Source organism: Pongo pygmaeus, chromosome 3 (assembly GCF_028885625.2).
Source record: "Pongo pygmaeus isolate AG05252 chromosome 3, NHGRI_mPonPyg2-v2.0_pri, whole genome shotgun sequence".
Classification (NCBI taxonomy): Eukaryota; Metazoa; Chordata; class Mammalia; order Primates; family Hominidae; genus Pongo; species Pongo pygmaeus.
The window spans coordinates 24,318,922-24,326,948 of record NC_072376.2 but is presented as its reverse complement, the minus strand read 5'-3'; the positions used below and the strand labels follow the sequence as shown (position 1 = coordinate 24,326,948).

At 41.7% G+C, this 8,027-nt stretch overlaps 1 long non-coding RNA gene across 1 annotated transcript; it reads right to left on the bottom strand.

The window, feature by feature from the left end:
- Nucleotides 1-823: 823 nt before the first annotated feature.
- LOC134739403 (uncharacterized) lies at nt 824-7,615 on the bottom strand. The gene is made up of 2 exons (XR_010126026.1): nt 7,406-7,615; nt 824-1,860 (listed from the first exon to the last, which is right to left on the bottom strand). It is a non-coding gene; the product is annotated as an uncharacterized LOC134739403 (long non-coding RNA).
- Nucleotides 7,616-8,027: the final 412 nt, after the last annotated feature.

The following is an 8,027-nucleotide window of genomic DNA, read 5'->3' as shown; positions in this document are numbered from 1 at the left end:
ACAGAGGAAGGAGCATGGGTTTTGCAGGTCAGACAAACTTATATTCAAATCCTAGCTTTGGCCGAGTGTGGTGGCTCACACCTGTAATCCCAGCACTTGGGAAGGCTGAGATGGGTGGATCACTTGAGGTCAAGAGTTCAAGACCAGCTTGGCCAACATGTGAAACCCTATCTCTACCAAAAATACAAAAATTATCTGGGTGTGGTGGTTGCACACCTGAAATCCCAGCTACTTGGGAGGCTGAGTCATGAGAATTGCTTGAACCTGGGAGGCGAAGGTTGCAGTGAGCTGAAATCACACCACTGCACTCCAGCCTGGGTGACAGAGCAAGACTCTGTCTCAAAAAAGAAAAAAAAAAAAATCCTAGGTTACCCATTGATTAGCTGTGTGACTTTGGAAAATAACTTAACCTCTCTGACTCTCATATTGTGCATTTGTGATACAGAGATAATAATGCCTACTTAATGGTGCTACTATATAATGAAGATTATTTTGTAAAACACTTACGGAGATAACTTCCCTGAATTAACACAGAGTAAAAGATATTTCCTGTACTTCCTTGAAAACAACAACGTTGTGGGGACCTTTAAAAAAAATTGAAGTGTCGCTTATATACTGTAAGGTGCACATATTTTAATCACATAACTTGATGATTTTTAAGCATACGTATAAACCCAAGTAACTACAATTCAGATCAAGAAATAGAACATTTTCATCACCCAGAAGATTCTCTTATGCCTCCCACTTCCCCATCAGTAACCATTTTCCTTCTCAGAGGTAAGTGCTGATGTCTACCAAAATGGATTAGTTTTTTGTCTTAAGCTTTATTATTTTTTCTTTTATTTCTTTAAATAAAGTCTCTTATAGATTTATTTCCTCAACAATTTTGTCATTAGGATAGCATTGGCTTTCACCTAGATAACAAGATTTTTCAGGACAAATATAAAGTTTTCTGTAAGTAGCATCCAGTAGTTAGTCCTATGCTGAATCCAAAACCTCTTATTTTGCATGTCATTCTTTCCTAGTCTTCAGTTGCACAGCAGAAGGGGAAAAGGGAAGAGCAGAGGAAGAGAGGGTGCTATTTTATCAGGGACAATGAGAATTCAACATGGCTGGGGAGGCCTCAGGAAACTTACAATCATGGCAGAAGGCGAAGGGGAAGAAAGGCACCTTCTTCACGAGGCTGCAGGAGGGAGAATCATCTTAACCTTTATTTAAAGGAATCAAACAGTATATATTTTTGTGTTTCTGGTATCTTTTGCTCAATAATTATGTCTGTAAGATTTATCCATGCTGTTGTGAGTTTTAATAGTTTGTCCTTTTATATTGTGTCATATTTCAAGCTCTGAACATCCCAACATTTGTTAATCCTTTCTGCTATTGATGGACATTTGAGCTGTTTCCAGTTTGGATCTATTATGAACACTTTGGCACGTATCTCTAGTGGACACAGAACACTCATTTTTTTTGGTATATATACCTACGAGTAAAATTGCTGGGTCATGGGGTAGGTGAATATTTAGCTTTGGTAGATATTTCCATTATTGTCTACGAAGACAGATTTTGAAAAGTTAAAGTTGGTCAGGCGCGATGGCTCACGCCTGTAATCCCAGCACTTTGGGAGGCCAAGGCGGGTGGATTACCTGAGGTCAGGAGTTCAAGAGCAGCCTGGCCAAGTTGGTGAAACCCTGTCTCCACTAAAAATATTTTTAAAAATTAGCCAGGCATGGTGGTGGGCACCCGTAATCCTAGATACTCAGGAAGTTGAGGCAGGAGAATCTTTTGAACCCGGGAGACGGAGGTTGCAGTTGTGAGCCAAGATCGCGCCACTTGCACTCCAGCCTGGGCAACACAGCGAGACTGTCTCAAAAAAAAAAAAGTCACTTAATTATTTATTCGATAAATGGTAAATGCTACTATGCATCAGGTACAGTCCTAAGTCCTGAGCTGGGGAAGTTCCAGGGTTAGTCAATTGAGAGAATCAAAGATGTTAGGGACCACTTTTTCTTTTTACCCTCTTTAGAGTGTTTTAGGGCACTGAACTTCATCTCCTCATTCCTACCCTTATGGTCTGAAGATGGTTTCTGCAGTTTCAGGTATTACATTAGTATCATTACAAGACCTCATCCACAAACAAAAAGTGGGTGAGGAGAAGGGGAACGGTTCTCCATGTGTGTGCATTTTATTTTATTTTTTAATCAAAAAGAAAACTTTCTCATAACTCCACAGCAAGCTTTCCCTCTGGCCCCATTGGCTGGGTTAGGTGATATGCTCGTGCCATAGCAGCAAAGTCTGGATGAAGAGTTTCCAATGACTGGGTGCAGTGACTCATGCCTGTGATCCCAGCACTTTGGGAGGCTGAGGGAGGAGGATTGCTTGAGCCCAGGAGGTCAAGGCTGCAGTGAGCCGAGATAGTGCCACTGCACTCCAGCCTGGGGCAACAAAGCAAGACCCTGTTTCAAAAATTTAAAAAAGTTTCCAGCATTTTCCTTCTTTTTGAGTTTCCAGCATTTTCAACTTCTTTAATGAGAAGCATGTTCAGCCAGCAAAGAAGAAGAAAAATGGTTATAGACAAGCAACCAACAGTATCTGCCATAGCTATTTTATAGCTGTTTAAACTTGGGTAAGTAACTTACTCACTTTCTGGCTTTTCCATCAGAAAAATGGGAACAATAAAAATTGCTTTAAAGATTAGGATCAGTATTAAGTGAAAAAAAAAATGGGATGTGATAGGTGTCAAATAAATACTAATACCCTCCCTTTATACTATTCTTACTTCTCTGGTGCTCAACATTTGTGATTTCATCAATTGTCCAAATAAAACACCAGTTGAGAAAAGTGAAGAGAAGAAACTAAGAGAATGTATTTAATGTTGTGATATGTGTATGTAATTTATAAATTATATGGCTGGAGAAATTGCAGTTTATTATTTTAGGATGCAAAATAGACTTTGGAAATCTGAATCAGTTACAGGGAGATGTATTGCAGTTAAACGAATTGTTTTGCTTCACAAATACATGAAAAAATATAGTCATGTGAAGGATATTGGACACAAAATGGACTTTATTTTTAACTGTTTGTTTTAATAGCTCATGAAAATACGGTGGTGCTTTTATGGCTGCAATGAATTTTAGGAATAGGAGACTTCACTGCAGCTTTCTAGCACTAAATCTTTTTAGTGGAGACCTAAGAGACTTAGTATGCTGGTGTCTCTCCATGCATCCTGGTGGCCAATTCCTCCTCTGCTGCTATTCATGCTTTTCTAAAAACTGGAGGCTGTGAGGATGGGTGGAAGGGGTGATAATTTCAAGAGTTGGTGCCTAGGAAAGTCGTATCATCCCTCATGAGCTTCATTTGCTTTTCTTAAGTTGATTCTCTTTTTTTTTTTTTTTTTTTTGAGACAGAGTCTATCTCTTGTCACCCAGGCTGGAGTGCAGTGGTGCAATTGTGGCTTACTCAGCCTCGACCTCCTGGGCTCAAGAGATCCTCCTGCTTCAGCCTCCTACGTAGCTGGGACTACAGGCCTATGCCATGTTACCTGACTATTTTCTTTCTTTTTTGTAGAGACAGGGTCTTGCTATGTTGCTCATGCTAGTCTCAAACTCCTGGCCTCAAGAGATCCTCCTGCCTCAGCCTCCCAAAGGGGTTACAGGTGTGAGCCACCGCACCCGGCCAATTCTCATTTCTTAAATACAAGCCTTTTCCTCTTCCTGTGTAGGGTATATGATGGCTTCTTTGGAATTGACTTTAAAAAGGGGAAGATTTGGGAGGCCAAGGCAGGAGGATCACTTGAGCCCAGGAGTTAGAGGTCGTAGTAAGATATGATTGTACCACTGCACTTCAGCCTGGGTGACAGGGTAATACCCTATTAAAAAAAAAAAGATAAAAGAAAAAAGACGGGAAGACTTTGTGGGTATATAAGATTCTTTTATTTCAATATTAGAAATTCAGCTTAACTTCTTATCCATAAAAAGGGAATTGATGGCCAGGCATGGTGGCTCACGCCTGTAATCCCAGCACTTTGGGAGGCTGAGGTGGGTGGATCATGAGATCAGGAGTTCAAGACCAGCCTGGCCAAGATGGTGAAACCCCATCTCTACTAAAAATACAAAAATTAGCTGGGCATGGTGGCGGGTGCCTGTAATCCTAGCTACTCGAGAGGCTAAGGCAGAGAATTGCTTGAACCTGGGAGGCGGAGGTTGCAGTGAGCCGAGATGGCGTCACTGCACTCCAGCCTGGGTGACAGAGCAAGACTCCGTCTCCAAAAAAAAAAAAAAAAAGGAACTGATTAGCTCACACAACTGAAAATCTAGGTCATATGTGACTTCAGGCATGGCTAGATCCAGGAGCTCAAAAGTGTCAAAGAATTGGTTTGCCTGTTTCCTGTCTTGCCTGCTTTCCTCTACAGTGGCTTCATTCTCAGACAAGCCAGTCTCTAGAGGTAACAAAATACCTGCCAGTAGTTTGTCTTCTCGGCAAACTCAGAAAAAAAATAACTTCTTTCTCCAATAGTTCCATAAAAAGGTATCTACTCTGGAGGGCAAGGCTAAGGACAGGGCTGATTCTGAGCCAGAGGGCACCAGTACAGGTAGAGCAGCAGTTTCTGGTTGGCATCAAATTGGGCAGTGCTTATGCTTTATCTGTTATTAACAATTTTGAAGTAAGAAGTGGCAAATAACTTATCCTCTTGGGCTTTTGGTAACTTTCATTTCATTTCATTCACCTTCATCTTCATTTTTCCCTTATCTCTTTCTTTTGCCCTTCTAAAATCTCTGTAAGTGGGTGGGTAAGATTTGATCCTAATTGGGGTAAAATGAGGGTGATATAGTCATAGTGGTGGTGATTGTGCCTTTGGAAAGTGGGGACTGGTTATACTAGTCCTAGTTTTCCACCACAAATTCGTTTGTCCCCTTTAGTTGTCTTAAAGAGCATGGACAATAAAGCTAGAGCTCCTGGTCTTAAAATCAGGCATTTCAGCTCTGCCCTTATGAGCTGTGTGACTTTGAGCTATTGCTTAACCTCTCTGTGTCTCTGTTTTTTTACCTGTAAAATGAAGATAGCAACAGGGAATTGTTGAGAGGATTAAACAAATTAATATATATAAAATACTTATGTGATAGACTGGATTTTTAATTACCTATATATAATCAGCTGTGGGAAGAATGTACCTCCCCATACCATTTGAAGTTAGACTTAGTCTTTCTTTTTAAGGCAGTAATCTCACTCTGTCACCCAGGCTGGGGTGCAGTGGCACAATCATAGCTCACTGCAGCCTCAACCATCTGGGATCAAGAGATCCTCCCATCTCAGCCCCACTGAGTAGCTGAGACTATAGGTGCATTGCCACCACACCAGACTAACTTTTCAATTTTTTGTAGTGATGGGGTCCCACTGTATTACCCAGGCTGGTCTTCAGCTCCTGGCCTCAAGCAATCCACCTACCTCAGCCTCCCAAATTGCTGGGATTACAGGTGTGAGTCACTGTGCCTGGCCTTAGAAATTTCTTAAAGGAAGATTTACAAATGGCCAATAAGCACATGAAGATACTCAACCTCAGTAGCCATCAGAGAAATGCAAACCAAAATCACAGTGAGATACTACATCATACCTACTAGTACAGTTATAATAAAAAAGCCAGCCAGATAGGCCGGGCGCTGTGGCTCACACCTGTAATCCCAGCACTTTGGGAGGCTGAGGCAGGCGGATCATTTGAGGTCAGGAGTTCGAGACCAGCTTGACTAACATGGTGAAACCCCATCTCTACTAAAATACAAAAATTAGCCAGGCGTGGTGGCAGGCACCTGTAATTCCAGCTACTCAAGAGGCTGAGTCAAGAGAATCGCTTGAACCCAGGAGGCAGAGGTTGCAGTGAGCTGAGATCATGCCACTGCACTACAGCCTGGGTGACAGAGTAAGACTCTGTCTCAAAAAAAAAAAAAAAAAAAAGCCAGATAATAACAAGTATTGATCAGTATGTGAAAAAATTAGAACCCTAGGTGCAATGGCTCACACCTATAATCCCTGCACTTTGGGAGACTGAGGTAGGAGGACTGCTTGAACTCAGGAGTTTGAGACCAGCCTAGGCAACATAGTAAGACTCCCATCTTTATATTTAAAAAAAATATGAATGAATAATTAAAAAAAAACAGAACCCTTATACACTGTTGAGAGGATATAAAATGGTGCAGCTTCTCTGAAAAACTGTTCAACAGTTACTATAAAAACTCTCTGGAAAACTGTGTGGCAGTTACTCTGAAAGTTAAATATAGGTTTACCAAATGACCCATCAATTTCACTCCTAGATATAGACCCAAGACAATTGAAATGATATAAATTGGTATAATATTTCTGGGATGTAATCCTATTTGACCCATAAATTCTACCTCTGGTAATATATTTTAAGGAAGTATATATTTTCTTTTTTTTTTCCCAGGCTATTCTCAAACTTCTGAGCTCAAGTGATCCTCCCACCTCATCCTCCCAAGTAGTTGGAACTAAAAGCAGGCACCACTGCACACAGCTTTAATAAAATATATTCAGACAAGAATGCAAAATATATGTATAAGATGTTCATTGATGTATTGTGTAATAAATTTTGAAATAACCTCAAAGATCTATTGATAAGTTATGACACAGTTTCTATTAGGCAGTGGAATACCTAGCACTTATTTAAAAGGATTTTGTTGATAGCTGGGTGTAGTGGCTCACACCTGAAATACCAGCACTTTGGGAGGCCAAGGCAGGTGAATCTCCTGAGCTCAGAAGTTTGAGACCAGCCTGAGCAACATGGCAAAACCCAGTGTCTACCAAAAGTAGAAAAAATGAGCCGGGCATGGTGGCACGCACCTGTGGTCCCAGCTACTTGGGAAGCTGAAGTGGGAGGATCTCTTGAGCCTGGAAAGTGGAGGTTGCAAGGAGCTGAGATCATTTCACTGCACTCCAACCTGGGTTGCAGAGTGAGACCCTGTCTCAAAAAAAAAAAAAAAGAAAATAAAAAGAAGAAGATAAGGCCAGGAGCAGTAGCTCATGCCTGTAATCCCAGCAATTCGGGAGGCTGAGGTGGGCGGATCACTTGAGGGTAGGAGTTCGAGACCAGCCTGGCCAACATGGTGAAACCCCATCTCTACTAAAAATACAAAAATTAGCTGGGCGTGGTGACTGGTGCCTGTAATCCCAGATACTTGGGAGGCTGAGGTAGGAGGATCACTTGAACCCAGGAGGTGGAGGTTGCAGTGAGCTGAGATCGTGCCACTGCACTCCAGCCTGGGCAACAGAGTGAGACTATGTCTCCAAAAAAAGGATTTTGTGTTACTGGGCTGATGATCCTTTCACCCTGTAATTTTTATCTTGTTTGGAGATGGAATGAACAGACTAGGACAAACATCTGCTTTTCTTACTCACTCACCTCTGGGCCCAGTTCCTAGAAGATACCACATATTTGAAGCAACAAAGGAGAATGTGCAATGTTTGCAAATTCCTTTTCTACAGTTCCTGGTTGTTGAAGGCTATGTTGAGTTGCTTTCTATGTTTCTATTTGACAGTTGAGGGTGAAAGATGCCCTTCAGTGTCCCAAATGAGAGAAGAGGATTTTAATTGGGAGTGGCCAAGGTTCACAATTTCAGCCTGGAGGAAAGTAAATTAAAGAGGTAAGGGCAGCTCCCACCTTGGAAAGACAATCTCCGCAGACCTGCAGAAACAGACCTGCAGGATACCAGAGACCCCTCGTCTACTCCCAGATCACTGAGAGAGCTTCCCTAACTTGAGGATCAGCAACATTTGGTATCCTACATTCAGGCAGAGGGTTGCAAACAGCAGGGGCAAATGCTTGAACTCTGCTTAGCACTGAGTGGTTTTTGCTGCTTTTGGCCCTGAAATTTCTACCATGTTCCAATGAATCTAAGCACAATCTAGTCTCAGGATCAGGGTGGGGTAGCCAGTCTAAATTTTGGGATTTTTATTGTTGTTGTTGTTGTTTGTTTGCTTGTTTGGAGAGTTTCGCTCTTGTTGCCCAGGCTGGAGTGCAATGG